We start from the raw sequence: 15273 nt of genomic DNA on the forward strand, positions 1-15273 counted from the left end.
TTATTTATTCTTTTTGGACAGGTCTTAGATAAATGTTCATTACTATTACAAACATAACAACTAAGTCTATTTTTATAAGTTCTTTCTGGTTTAAATTTTCTAACATGTCTTTTTTCATCTAAGTATGGTTTTCTTTTATTAGATTTTCTAAGAAAATAATTTTTCTTAAAAGGTCTTTTATTCTTTCTTTCTTTATTACTATATTTATTTTTTCTTGAACTAGAGGCTCCATAAGTTTGTGGGGTAAAAATATCTTTGCAGAATTTATAGTCTGTCTTTTTAAGTTGTTTTTGAATTTGTAATTCTACACATTTATCTTCTAGACATCTTATTACATGTTGTATTCTTTGTCCTATACTTCATTGTTTTTCTGGTTCTTCTTTTACTGCTGGTAAATTATTCCATTTATCTGTGATTTCTAATCCTAATGGTCCTGGTAATTTATGAAATAATTTATTTCCTATTTCTTGATTAAATGCGTTTCCTGATATTGAAGTTAAATAATGGTACTCATTTAAAAAGTTCTTAACATATCTTCCTTTAGTCCATTTATAAAGGCTAAGTTGTTCTAAATCTCTCATTGCTTTTCTTTGTATACTCATATGTCCTGAATTTGGGTCTGCTCCTGTTATTAATATCTGTATTTTATTAACAAAATTATAAGGATTACTACCCATGTTAATTAATTGTTCAAATTCTTCTTTCTTTTCTAATTTAAATGCTTCCCACATAGCTTTTACACTTTCTCCTAAAAATATTTCTAAGTATCTATACATATCTAAAGCTTCCATTTCTTGAAAATTTCTAATGTAGTGTCCTATTATAGTATTTTTCCATACATCTATTACATTATTCCATGTTTGTGGGTCATGTGCTGTAATATTTAAAATTTGTGCTTTGTGATTTGATTGAAACTCTATTTTCTTTTCTAAGGGTCTTTCACTTCCTCTTACTATATATTTTCCTTCTGTATTATTATATAAAGGATAAACTCCTCTTGGGGGAAATCCTCCACTATAAATCATTGCTTCATGTTTAATTGTTCTATCAAAAGGAGTATCACTAAAAGTTCTATATGTATTTGAATCTTCCATAAGTTCTTTTATATAACTTAAATCTGAATTTTCTGAATCATTATCTTTTTTAATAATTCCTATTCTTATATTATGTTCTTGATCATAATATAAATATTCGGATTCTGTAATTGTTTTATTAAGATACATTTGATCTTCTAATTCTAATAATTCTTTATTATCTAAATTCATTCCTAATTCTTTTGGATAAATTATTATATCAAATTCTTTATCTATTAATTCTATATGGACTTGATTTTGAAATGGTTCATTTTGTTCTTCTTCAGGATTAGTTTCTTCCTCAAAATCATTTTGTCTTTGTACCTGATTATAATCTAAAAATCTTAAACTAGTTCTTCCATGAATATCCTTATAGGTTAATGCTTCCTGTGGTGCTATAATTGTTTCTTGATTTTCTAAGAATTTATCCATATCCCATTCTAATCCTGCTAATTGTTCTGATGAATATTCTTTAGGTTTAACCATATTAATTCCTTTACTACTCATTAGATTTACCACTTTATCTATGTAAATCTTATATTTTGTCTGAGAATTATTTGAACATCTTCCTAGAAATCCTATACTAATTAATAAATTATCTCCAATTTCTACCTCTTCATATCCTTTTGTTTGAATTCCTATTTTAATTTTATCTGAAAAGTCTTTAATAGTTAATAAAAAATCTGGATTACAATAAATTATACCATTATTATTGTTCATATCAACTTCTGTACTAGCAATCATACTTTTATCTATATTATTGATTCTTTCATCATATATAGTAACTAACACTTTACATCCTAAATTTTTTCTCATTAATCCTTTTATTCCTATAACTATTAATCCTAGATGCATAAATCTAAAATTTTTCTTTTTTAATTCTCTCTTGGAATCTTCTGATATTAGATTCAATTTTCTTACCTGATTTCCTATACACTGGACAGATACTTCTCTACTATGTCTAAAAAATTGTGTTCTTATTTCAAAAATTCCTCTATTATATAATATTTCTGGGTTAAGGATTCTTAATCCATTTGTTTGAAATCTTAGGTAATCTTGTTGAGGATCTATGATTTCTTCTATATTTTGATTATATTGTACTGGTCTATTTAAAACTCTTTCTATTATATTCCTACGTATAATTGAAGTACTATCTCTAGATGTAGATGCTTCTTCATTTATTGTTCTAGATCTTCCTAGGAAAGGGTTCGTATTCATCTTGAAAATTTATATTCTTTAGGTAATTTCCTAGTTACCTTTTCTTTTCCTGTTTCTTTAAAACTTAGTTTTTCTAAAGTGTTTGTTATTGATTTTAGGTCTTTTTCTAAACTTGATGTAGATCCTATATCTATTTCTTTAGATTTATTAGAATCTAAAATTCTTTTTATTTCTGTTAAGTCTACCTTAGATGATATTTTTTCTAATTTAACAACTTTTTCTAGAATACTTGAATTTTGATTTTTAATATAGTCTAAAGATTCTTTTATATTTTTAATCTCTTGATCTCTAGCTGTAGTGTTTTCTTTTATGATTTCTAAATAACAATTTTTTTTTCTATTTCTAAATTTTTTGATAAATTTATGATTAAGTCTACTAAACAATTCTGACTTGGATCTTCTGAAAATAAACTATGTAATTTATGCTTATTGTCTAAATTACACTTAATTATATTATTATCAACTGTTTGTATCTTTTTACCTGTATTCCTTAAATCTAAGTCTAAAAATTCAAACTTTCTGTTGCTATCCAAAAAATCCTTTGAAATCTCTCCTCCAGAAAAATTCTCAATCCAAAAAGAAAAAACACTGTATAGCTGAAGCATTCTTGTGAATATTTAAGGTATTCTTGTACTTTTTAAGATTATTTTAGAACTTTAGGGACTTCCCGAAAGGGAAATCCTTAGTTGTAAATCTTTTAAAAGATGAATTTATAAATCCCTGATTTATGTTTTACTCTTTTGTTCATGTTTTTATGTTCATATTTTAAGAAAATATTTGTTATGTTTATCATTTCATCCTATGCATATAATAAAAGCATAACTTGATTTCTAGAAGCCATACTGTTTTTAGGTTAATCCTGAGTGACCCAGATGAATGAAAACTTTTGGCCAGAGTGAGCCTTTTGATTTTTTCTAGAGATGCTGGGGAAAGAGAAAAATTAATCTAAGAATTTTATAAGGGAGTGCCACGGGTAACCTTATAAAAAGAAATCAGGTTCAAGTTTATATGTCATAGGTGGTGAAAATTTTAATGAAAAAAAAAAGAAAAAAAAGGGATTTATATATGATTCTTAAGAAAGATTTATAGAAAATTAAGGAGAGTACTGAGTAGGATTAAAACTATTAAAAGTAAAAAGTTTTGAACAAAACATCCTATTAAAACATCATACCCCCCTATATATATATATATATATATTCCTACAGGAAGTGGCCAACAATTTAAATTCAAATAGAATCCATACTAATTTATAATAAACTACAACTTCTTTAAACTTCGATATCTTGGGTTTAACTTATTCATATCAACTTTTCCTCAAGACTAACATATGTAATTAATTACGGGCTATCCAACGAGCTCAATATTGATAAATAAAATCTCATTCTATCGATACTTACTTATTTGGCCCAACTAAAATATGAATTTAAAATATATTTTGTTTTAGTCCTCAATTTTCCAAAATATATAAAAATAATAATATACCCTTTTATTCTAAAATCTTTGGGGCGTTACACAAAAAATCTTCCTCTTCAAAATCATTCTCTCCTTAAAATTCGAACTCTTCTTTTTAAGTTTAAGGTCACCTCTTTTTCGTAATTGATCTCCAGTGCATCCAAAGTTTTAATATTGTCCACAACTTAGCAACTAGTCGAAAATAATTATTGAGTCATTTATTCATTAGACATATATTATAACACATGGAATTTTTTAAAATAAATTTTATCGTTATATTTTGAAAAATAAGGACAAAAAATATTTTTTAAATTTATATATTATTTAAAGTCCAATAATTAGATTTTAATAAAAAGCGATGCAGTATATTGATATTGTACTCATTTTAAAGCTTGTAATTAATAAGAACTATTCGATTCGAGAAAAAGTCGATTCAGATAAGCCAGCACGAAGATATTAAAGTTTGAAGAAATAGTAAAATATAACTTATCAACTTAATAAAAATGTGGAATAGAAATGAGCTGCTGATATTGTTTCACTGATTTGCATAACGACATTGAAATCGTTCATGAAATATATAACGACTTCAATATCGTTTCAGCATCAAATACACTCTGCTTAACTGATTTGTATAACGACATTGAACTCGTTCATGAAGTACAAAAAACAATGTATATGTCATTTCGATTTCGAATACACATTACTTCACTGTTTAACAAGTTTAAGCGCACACTATGGAATAAGTAAACAACGTTTATGTCGTTTCAATATAATTTTCGACAACAATGATATCGTTCCTATTCAATTGGAGCTATAATGTCATACATATCGTTTCAGAAGTGATTACACTAGAATGTTATAACTACGATATTAAATGTAATTGAAATTTACATATAATTGATCGTGGACGATCGAATCGTCATTTTCATAATTATCATTTTTATTTGTCGTTTTAGTTAAGATTTAAATTAAAGTGATATCAATATTATCAAAATTGTACTGAAACGATAATAATATCGTTATGTATCAAACCCACAAAATAAGACAACGACATCCAAATCGTTATAATACAAATTTAATGAATTTGAAATCATTTCAATTTAAAATCACAATGATAATGACATAGATATCATTTATTTTCATATAAAACGATATTTATATCGTTCTAACTAAATATAAAGATTCGACTGTTTACAATCACCTGTTATGCCTTCAGCATACGTAGAACGATCGAAAAATGTCATTAAGTGGATTGGTAGAGCTCGAATGACTTAAAAAGAGTGAACGAAAATACTTTCTGTTTGAATAGTCCGAAGGTGGTATACAATCATGAGAACAAAAATGTTCTCATAATTTCTTTTGAGGGAGATCGAACCCACTTGATTATCTATTTTTATCACCTTACATATACCAGATGCATGACTGGTGGTCGTGGACAGTCGAATCGTTATTTTTAGCATAAATGATATAATTGTTGTTTTATTTTAATTGAAACGATATGTATGTAGTTTTAGTTATGATTTAAGTTAAAATGATATCAACATTGTCAAACTTATATTAAAACGATAATGATACCGTTATATGTCAAAATCACAAATAAAGTAACGACATTCATATCGTTTTAGTACAAAATTGACAAGTTTGAAATTGTTCCAATTCAATTCACAAGTATAACGACGTAGATATCGTTTCTTTTCATATAAAACGATAATTATATCGTTCTAGCTAAAAATAACGATTCGACCGTCCACAATCATCCGTCATGCCTTCAACATACGTAGGACAATCGAAAGATGTCATTAAGTGGGTTGATACCACTCGAATGATTTAGAAAGAGCAAACGAAGATACTTTTTGTCAGAATAGTTCGAAGGTGGTATACAATCATGAAAACAAAAATATTCTCATAGTTTCTTTTGAGGGAGATCTCACTTAATTATCTATTTTGATTATCCTACATATGTCAGATGCACGTCTGGTGGTCGTGGACGATCGAATCGTTATTTTTAACATAAACGATATAATTATCGTTTTATTTTAATTGAAACGATATGTATGTAGTTTTAGTTATGACTTAAACTAAAATGATATCAACGTCGTCAAACTTGTATTGAAACGATAATAATATCGTTATGTATCAAAATCACAAATAAAATAACGACATTCATATCGTTTTAGTACAAATTTGATGAGTTTGAAATCGTTCCAATTCAAATCGCAAGTATAACGACATCGATATCGTTTCTTTTCATATAAAACGATAATTATATCGTTCTATCTAAAAATAACGATTCGATCGTCCACAACCACTCGTCATGCCTTCAACATACGTAGGACGATCGAAATATGTCATCAAGTGTGTTGATACCACTCGAATGACTTAGAAAGAGCAAACGAAAATACTTTCTATCGGAATAGTTAGAAGGTAGTATATAATCATGATAACAAAAATGTTCTCATAGTTTGTTTTGAGGGAGATCGAACCACTTGATTATATATTTTTATCATCCTACATATACCAGATGCACAACTGGTGGTCGTGGACAGTCGAATCGTTATTTTTAGCATAAACAATATAATTGTCGTTTTATTTTCATTGAAACGATATATATGTAGTTTTAGTTATGATTTAAGCTAAAACGATATGAATGTCGTCAAACTTGTATTGAAACGATAATAATGTCGTTATGTATCAAACTCACAAATAAAGTAACGACATTCATATCGTTTTAGTACAAATTTGACGAGTTTGAAATCGTTTCAGTTCAAATAATGACTATAACGACATAGATATCGTTTTTTCATATAAAACATTAATTATATCATTTTGACTGAAAATAACGATTCGACCGTCCACAACCACTCAACACGTCTTTAACATACCTTGGACGATCGAAAGAAGTCATCAAGTGGGTTGATGACATTCGAATGGTTTAGAAAGAACTAACGAAAATACTTCTTTCTGTCGAAATAGTTCGAATGTTTTATACAATTGTGGGAACGAAAATATTCTCATAGTTTCTTTTGAGTGAGATCAAAACCACTTGATTATCTATTTTGAGCATCCTACATATGTCAGATGCATGTCTGGTGGTTGTGGACGGTCGAATCATTGTTTTTAGCAGAAACGATATAAATGTCATTTTATTTTAACTGCAACGATATGTATGGAGTTTTAGTTATGATTTAAACTAAAACGATATTAACGTCGTCAAACTTGTATTGAAACGATAATAATGTTGTTATGTATCAAACTCACAAATAAAATAACGACATATCGTTTTAATACAAATTTGACGATTTTGAAATCGTTCCAATTCAAATAATAACTATAACGACATAGATATCGTTTCTTTTCATATAAAATGTTAATTATATTGTTTTGACTAAAAATAACGATTCGACCGTCCACAATCACTCAACACGTCTTTAACATACCTAAGACGGTCGAAAGAGTTCATCAAGTGGATTGATGACATTCAAATGACTTAGAAATAACGATTGAAGATACTTGTTCCTATAAGAATAGTTCGGATGTTGTATACAATCGTGAGAACAGAAATGTTCCCATCGTTTCTTTTAAGTGAGATCAAATTCACTTGTTGACCTATTTCAATCGTCCCATATATGTCGAATACATGTCGGGTGGTCGTGGATCGTCGAATCGTTATTTTTAGCATAAACGATATACATAGCTTTTTATATAAACTTAAAAGATATATATGTTGTTTTATTTATGATTTAAACTGAAACGAATATTGATGTTGTCAAAATTGTATTGAAACGATAATTATATCGTTATGTAGCAAATCACGAAATAACATAACGATGTCCATATTATTTTAGTACAAATTTAACGTGTTTGAAATCGTTCAAATTCGAATAATAACTACAACAATATAGATATATAATGATATCAATATCATTATCACTCAAGAGCAAATGGTCCCTTGGAAGCGATTGCAACGGTTCCCTATGTCGCGTGCGCTATGTAAGTTTTTTATATAACGACATCCATGTCATATTATTAGTCTATAATGACTTCAATGCTATTATGAAAATCAATAAAGTGGCATATATTTATACTGGAACAACATTAATTTCGTTTAGTGTCTCAAGAACGATTTCAATATTTTTATGTAAATTAGTGCAATTTTTTCGTATTGAAACGACATCAATATCGTTTTATATTTTAGGAACAATTTCAACGTCGTTATATGAATCTATGCTTTTTTCATATTGAAACAACATACGCGTCAACTATAACGATATAAAAGTCGTTTGTCTGTAATGTGAGAAAAATATAACAACGTAAAAAGACTTTAACTTTGTTCTAATAGTATAAAAGCGAGAATAGCACAATGATCCATTTTGTGCTTCCAATAAATATAAAATAATAAAATTACAAGTCACGACAATTGCACAACTTTAAGTTTCACTACTAGCTGTTTGGCATTTACAAGTGGAGCAAACATGACTAGTTTTCTTATAGTTGGAGCCTTGGACATAGTAGGGACAAAAGTTGACATCTCCATTTGGTATAACATTGTATCGATCTTCAACATCTCTCTAACTTTATACAAGCTTACACAAGAAATTGTTTTTCAAACAAGAATGATCGATGTTTTCCCTTTGCCATTCATTGAATTTTTCATTTTCAAGCGCTTTCAACTGACTGCTCATTTTCAGTTAGAAAACAAATTGAATCCATAACATATCCATGATGACCATAATTACAATTAACATAAGAATCGTAATTTTTTTTTATCAAATATCAAACTTCATACATTATTGATAACGAGATGTATGTCGTTATGGTTTGTAGAAAACGATATATAAATCGTTCTGGACGAAAAAAATGAAATATATGTTTTATAGTAGAACAACAAATAGAATGGCCAAACATGTGTTTACCAGCATTTTCATTTAAAAAATAAGAGCTAATGAGAAAATGGGAAAGCAACCGTTATCAAATCTATAATTCGATGATAAAAAAAATAAAATCATTACTAACAAATGAACATCATAAACACGAATCACAACATGTGATTAAGAAAAATTAAAAAAGAAAGTAGCCAAAATATTGAAATTTAACATTACCTTCTCTTTTTCTTTAAATACCCATCAAGAATACTATAAACTTTGATTACTTACTTCAACCAAGTGAGTATTTAAGAGAATGATAATATTATATTTTGGGGTTTCATGAAGAAGAAGATGATGATAAAAATGAAGAATAATAGCAGAGAATGGCCGATCCAACTGTGGAAGAAAGGAAGCCAAAATTGAATTAGGGTTAAACGGAAATTGAAAGAGGAATTGGGGCTTTATGTCAATTACATATAAGGATATTTTAGTAATTTAGAAATTATATTTTCCTTTTCTTTGTATCCTAAGGCTATCTAAATAAAAAAGATAGTTCATAGTCTTTTTAAATAAAAATTTTGTTTGACTGTGCCTATTAAATGAATCCCCCAAAAATTATAAAAAAATACGAGCTTGAAACTGATAATATTTGGGAAGTATAATAATCTATCCACTCTACTAAGCTGTCAATTTTTTTAAAGCAGGAATTTTATAACGCTATTTCCTACAAACGTATTGTTTCGTTGTGGAATTTTTGAGCTTCCACAATTTAATCATGCTTCCTTGGTGATCAATTGAGTACAGGAGTCACTTTGCATTTGCTTTTTGGAATGTGTTATGTTACAAAATTTTCCCCTATAAGACAAATAACTTACTGTTTGTTTATTGTCGGAATTGAACTCTCAGGAATTTATTTCTCGTGTTGTGTTAGTACGCGCCCTTTACGTATTACAGAAGAAATATTAAACTTCAAATGTGCTTTCTTCTAGTTTTATAACTTTAGCATAGTTTCTATGTAAACAAACACAAGATCAATTGCTCACTCGACCATTGAGGAATTGATCGTATGTTTACATCAAAAATTTTCCTGAATCACGTCTTTCTCATAAGACTGAGAGAAAGACTCCAATTCTCACTTGACTGCTAAGGAAACATATGAAAATTGTGGAAGCTCAAGTGTTTCAAAACTAAATAAGTTAGTGATAAATAACATTATGCAAAGTCTGCTTTAAAAGAAATTAACAACTTACTAGAGTGACTATATTATTATCTTTTCGTAATATTATCTCATCAAAAACTTGATTTTTTTATAATTTTTCATCTGATTTGGATGCATTTAACTACCTACCAGATTAATTTTATTTCTTTTTCAGTATATCAATCACTTGAGAAACTAGGAGCTTGAACTCATGTAGTCCTTCCAACTCTACAACCTAAAATCCAAATACTGAACTTACTGTTCAAACTACTAAACTTGTCATCTATACTTGTAGGAACTCAAGAAATTCTACTGCAGACATTGATATCTCGTAGGGATAGTAAACTTGATATTGGAACTAGACAAACATCCTGGGTAAGTGTCTTCGTTGTGTATTTATTAAAATCGTACATGTATTAAGCCTTTTATGAAAAAATGAATTCATCCTGTACGTGATAATGGATGTTGAAAGACAATTTAAGTAAACGAATTCATACACACCTAATAAAGGATTGGGAGCAGAGTAGATAATGCGGATATGGGCAAGAATACAAGAACAAGATCTTTGACTGGAATACCATATTTGATTTGAAATATAGTTTACAAATCAATGTCTTACTCATTACTATGGCTTTGAATTATTATTTCACTGATTTTGAACCTTTTGAATTAGTTAATCCTATATAATTTATTTAAACACACATATCCTTGATTAAGTGACTAGTTGTTATTTTATTTAAAGAATGAAATCTTCCTTGATGATTGGTCGAGAAATTTGTGATGGGCAGTTGTCTTTCTGCATGGCTGTATTGTGAGAGCTTTTACCTGATATGCAACTTTCTTTTGCCTGCTGTACTAGTTAGATTTCTATACTGCATACTTCACCCTCATATCTCCGCTACAAATTTCAATATTTTTCAGATGCGATCTGGTTATGGTCGTTCATTGTTTGAACCGCTTTTGCCATTTATTTTGGGCTGTGATATAAGTGGTGAAGTTGCTGCTTTTGGAGGTTCTGCCCACTCATTCAGTGTTGATCAGGAAGTATTTGGTGCACTGCATCCAACTGCTGTGAGGGGTACTTATACTGACTATGCTATACTTGCAGAAGATGGACTAACTTCAATGCACATGCGGTAAGTCTTGGAGTGTGCAGCTATTTTTGGGAACTTTCAATTGTTCACTACTATCTTTCTTTTTCCCAGAAGCTTTGTTTTGGCTCTGTGATTAGGAATCTAAGTACAGTCCCTGTGGACTGGGAAATTGGTATCTTGGTGTACATTACTACGACAAATTATATCAACATTCCACATATCCTATGTAATCAGTTCTTCTTTTACCGCGTCCCATCACCATCAACCCCTGTTGCCTCTCCCCTGTCCTTTCTCATCCCCTGCCTGTGTATAGGAACTTGTTCATCTTTGTTGGTAGAGAGTGTTAGATTGACTAGGCCCATTTCCTCTATTAAAATTCATTTTCCTCTGCTTCCCCACATTTACTATACTGAGTTGTTCTTCGTCTGCTTCATCAGAATTCAAATTACTGCAGAAACATGTTGATTGTGGATGGATTTCTTGTACTTGGGGCACGACCTGAGGTTGATGTAAAGGGCAGATCATCCAGCCAAAATAGGAAGGGTATAGACCTAGGTTTCAATGAAATAGATAATGGAGGTCTGTAACCACGTCAGGTGGCTTTTTTTAACAGCACTATTGGAAAATAAATATGGGGACCAGCTTTTGGAAAGAATCTTCGGTGACTGCGAATGGAGAGGGGCAGGGGTGAAGGGAGGAAGAAAATTAGTATGCTTTTATTTATTTATTTATTTTTGTTTTACGATAAGTTAGGGTATAATTTCTTTTTCTATCAAATAGTTGATCACGTGCAAGACATGATGTTTTAATAGGAGTTGATCACGTGCAAGACGTGATGTTTTAATAGGTTTTTGGACGAAATCTCGTTTTTGTAGTTGTGGACCTACATGCCATTACAAAATGGAGATATGAATGAAGAATAATAATGAGGCTATTGCAGCACGTGAATGGAGAAGAAGGAATAATTATTATTGCTCCCAAATCCTTGCAATTACAGTATATATATACGCATAACAGAATAAAAAAAACAGAATAAATGCTATACATGTTGCCTAACAGAAATTTCTTCTACACTCTTCTTCAACTGGTATCCACAGTATATTCCTTATGCAACTTGCTGGGTCTCTCATCTTCTAGAATGTTTTGCTGTTGACATGGCTTGACTTGATTTTGCTGACATGGTTTGAGCTGGGGTTGCTGACCTGTTTTATCCAAGTGGCATTTCCTTTTCTCTTCATACTTCAACATCCCCCCACAAGATGGAGAGTAGATGTCTTCTGCTCCCATCTTGGCCAGATGAGAATAAAAACTAGGTAAACTTAGTGCCTTGGTAAGAATATCAGCAACTTGAGCACTGGTCTTTGCATGTTCAGTCACTATACTTCCTTCTTGAACTTTGTCTCGTATCAAATGACAATCAAGCTCTATGTGTTTAGTTCTTTCGTGAAAAACAAGACTTCCAACAATATGAATTGCTGACTTACTATCACAATACAAAGGTGCTGCCTATGGGTGGCATACTGCCAAATCTTTGAGTAAGAACCGTAACCATGTTAGCTCACAACAAGTTCTTGCCATGGCCCTCTATTCAGCCTCTGCTAAGGATCTAGAAACTGTTTGCTGTTTCTTTGATTTCCAGGAGATTAAGGAAGATCCTAAGAAAACACAATAGCCTGTGATTGATCTTCGTGTGTTATAGGACATGATCCCCAATCAGAGTCACTGTATGCTTGAAGTTGCAGTATTGATGAGGCTGGATAGAATAGACCTTGACTTGGACTTCTCTTAATATAACGAAGTACCTTGTGTGCTGCATTAATATGTGGAATTCTGGGTTCATCCATGTATTGGCTTAAGAGTTGGACAGCATAAGATATGTCAGGTCTGGTTACGGTTAAGTAGAGAAGTCTTCCGATTAGCCTTCTGTATATGGATGGATTATTGAGCAATTCACCTTGGTTTTTGAATTGCTTCATATTCTGGTCCAAAGGAATTTTTGCTGGCGTGGCTCCAATTGTGCATGAATCTCTCCATATGTCTAGGGCATATTTCCTTTCACAAAGCATGATTCCTTCTTTTCTTCTTGCTATCTCAATGCCAAGGAAATACTTCAACATTCCCAGATCTTTGATTTTGAAGTTTTCATCTAGCAACAATTTCAGGGAGTTGACTGATTGCATATCATTGCTGGCCACAATGATATCATCCACATATACTAAAATGGTAGTGAATAAGTTCCCTTGAGACTTGGTGAATAGGCTATAATCTACTTTTGACTGGACAAATCCAAGACCTATGATGAAGGTTGACAATTTTGAGTAACATTGCCGTGAGGCCTATTTTAGGCCATATAGACTTTTACGCAATTTGCAGACCCTAGGCTGAGATGCCTTCGAATAGCCTGGTGGCAATTCCATGTACACCTCTTCATTAAGATCTCCATGTAGGAATGCGTTATTTAAGTTAAATTGGCATAGCGACCATCCTTTGATGGCTGCCACGGCTAGTAAAGTTCTGACAGTAACCATTTTTGCAACTGGGAAAAAGGTCTCATGGAAGTCTAGTCCTTCCCGTTGTGTGTATCCTTTGGCGACTAGTCGTGCCTTATGTCTTTCAATAGACCCATCTAAATTATATTTGATTTTGAAAACCCATTTGCACCCTATAGCTGATTTTCCATCTGGTAAATCTGTGATAATCCATGTGTTATTTTGCTCTAGTGCATCAATCTCATTTTGCATTGCCTTGCACCATTCTGGGGACTTTAATGCGTCATTGTAACTGTTTGGCTCTATGTGGGAAGGGATAGATGTGGTGAAAGCTTTGTGTGCATGTGATAATTTATGATAGGAAATAGTTGCTTCAAGTGGGAAAGGATCACCTAGAGCTGGTTGAACCTTTTGCCGTTCAAACTCTTGGAATGGGATAGATGAGCTGGCGTGGGGTATATAAGATTATTGCAAAGGTTTTGGCTAATAGATTAAAGGAGGTGCTAGAAAAAGTGGTGTCTAAATATCAGAATGCTTTTGTCAATGGGCGATAGATCTTGGACTCTGTTCTCATAGCAAATGAATATATTGATTCAAGACTACGTCAAGGGGCTCCAGGGATGCTATGTAAACTTGATATTCAAAAGGCCTATGATCACGTGAACTGGGGTTTCCTTTTGTATATGCTCAGGCGATGTGGTTTCGGAGCCAAGTGGTGCCAGTGGATTCAATTTTGTATTTCTACTGTCTCTTTTTCAGTTCTGGTAAACGGCACTCCTGAAGGCCATTTTCGAAGTAGTAGGGGATTGCGACAAGGGGATCCTTTGTCTCCATTACTGTTTGTTATTGTAATGGAGGCATTCAGTAAAATGGTTGAAAAGGCTCTGGGGGAAAGTTTGTTAAAGGGCTTTAGGATTGGTCAACTACAGATATCTCATTTGCTATTTGCAGATGATACTCTGATCTTTTGTAATGCTGACGTTGAGCACTTTAGGAATTTGCGTCGTTTGCTTCTATGCTTCGAAGCCGTATCTAGAATGAAGATAAATTTGGGGAAGTCTGAGGTCATCACTGTTGGAGAGGTCGATAATGTGGAAAGGTTGGCTGCTACATTGGGCTGTAGGGTTGCACGGTTGCCTATGACATATCTTGAGCTCCCATTAGGAGCAAGGTTCAAAAGTAAAAACATTTGGGATAGTATAGTGGAAAGGGTGGAGAGGAGATTAGATGGTTGGAAGCGTATGTACCTTTCAAAGGGAGGTTGTCTTACTCTTATCAAGTCTACTCTCTCGAATCTCCCCACTTACTTCTTGTCTTTATTTCCCATTCCTGTTACAGTAGCTAAGAGACTAGAGAGAATCCAAAGGGAGTTTCTTTGAGGAGGGTTAGGAGAGGAGAGAAAATTTCATTTAGTAAATTGGGGTACAGTTTGTTCTCCCTTAAGGGTTGGGGGACTCGGATTGAGGAGTCTTGTATTGTTTAATAAGGCCTTGTTGGGTAAGTGGTTATGACGGTTTGTGGTGGAGAGGGAGAGTTTCTGGAGAGAAATTATTGAAGAGAAATATGGCATGATGGAGGGTGGATGGTGTTCAGTTGAGAGCCATGGTACCTACGGGGTGAGTTTATGGCGGTTTATTCGACGAGGGTGGAGTGACTTCTGGAATAGAGTGACCTTCGGTGTGGGGAATGGCAACACTATCAGCTTTTGGGATGACTGTTGGTGTACTGATCAACTGTTAAGGGAGCGATTTCCTTCTTTGTATCGTATTTCCGTGATGCCATCTGTTATGGTGAATGATGTATTAGATACACATAACGAGAGCATCAGTTGGAACATTGTTTTTAGGAGGGGACTACAAGATTGAGAAGTGGATAATTACGAAGT

The sequence above is a fragment of the Olea europaea genome, chromosome 5 (assembly GCF_002742605.1).
Source record: "Olea europaea var. sylvestris chromosome 5, O_europaea_v1, whole genome shotgun sequence".
Classification (NCBI taxonomy): domain Eukaryota; kingdom Viridiplantae; phylum Streptophyta; class Magnoliopsida; order Lamiales; family Oleaceae; genus Olea; species Olea europaea.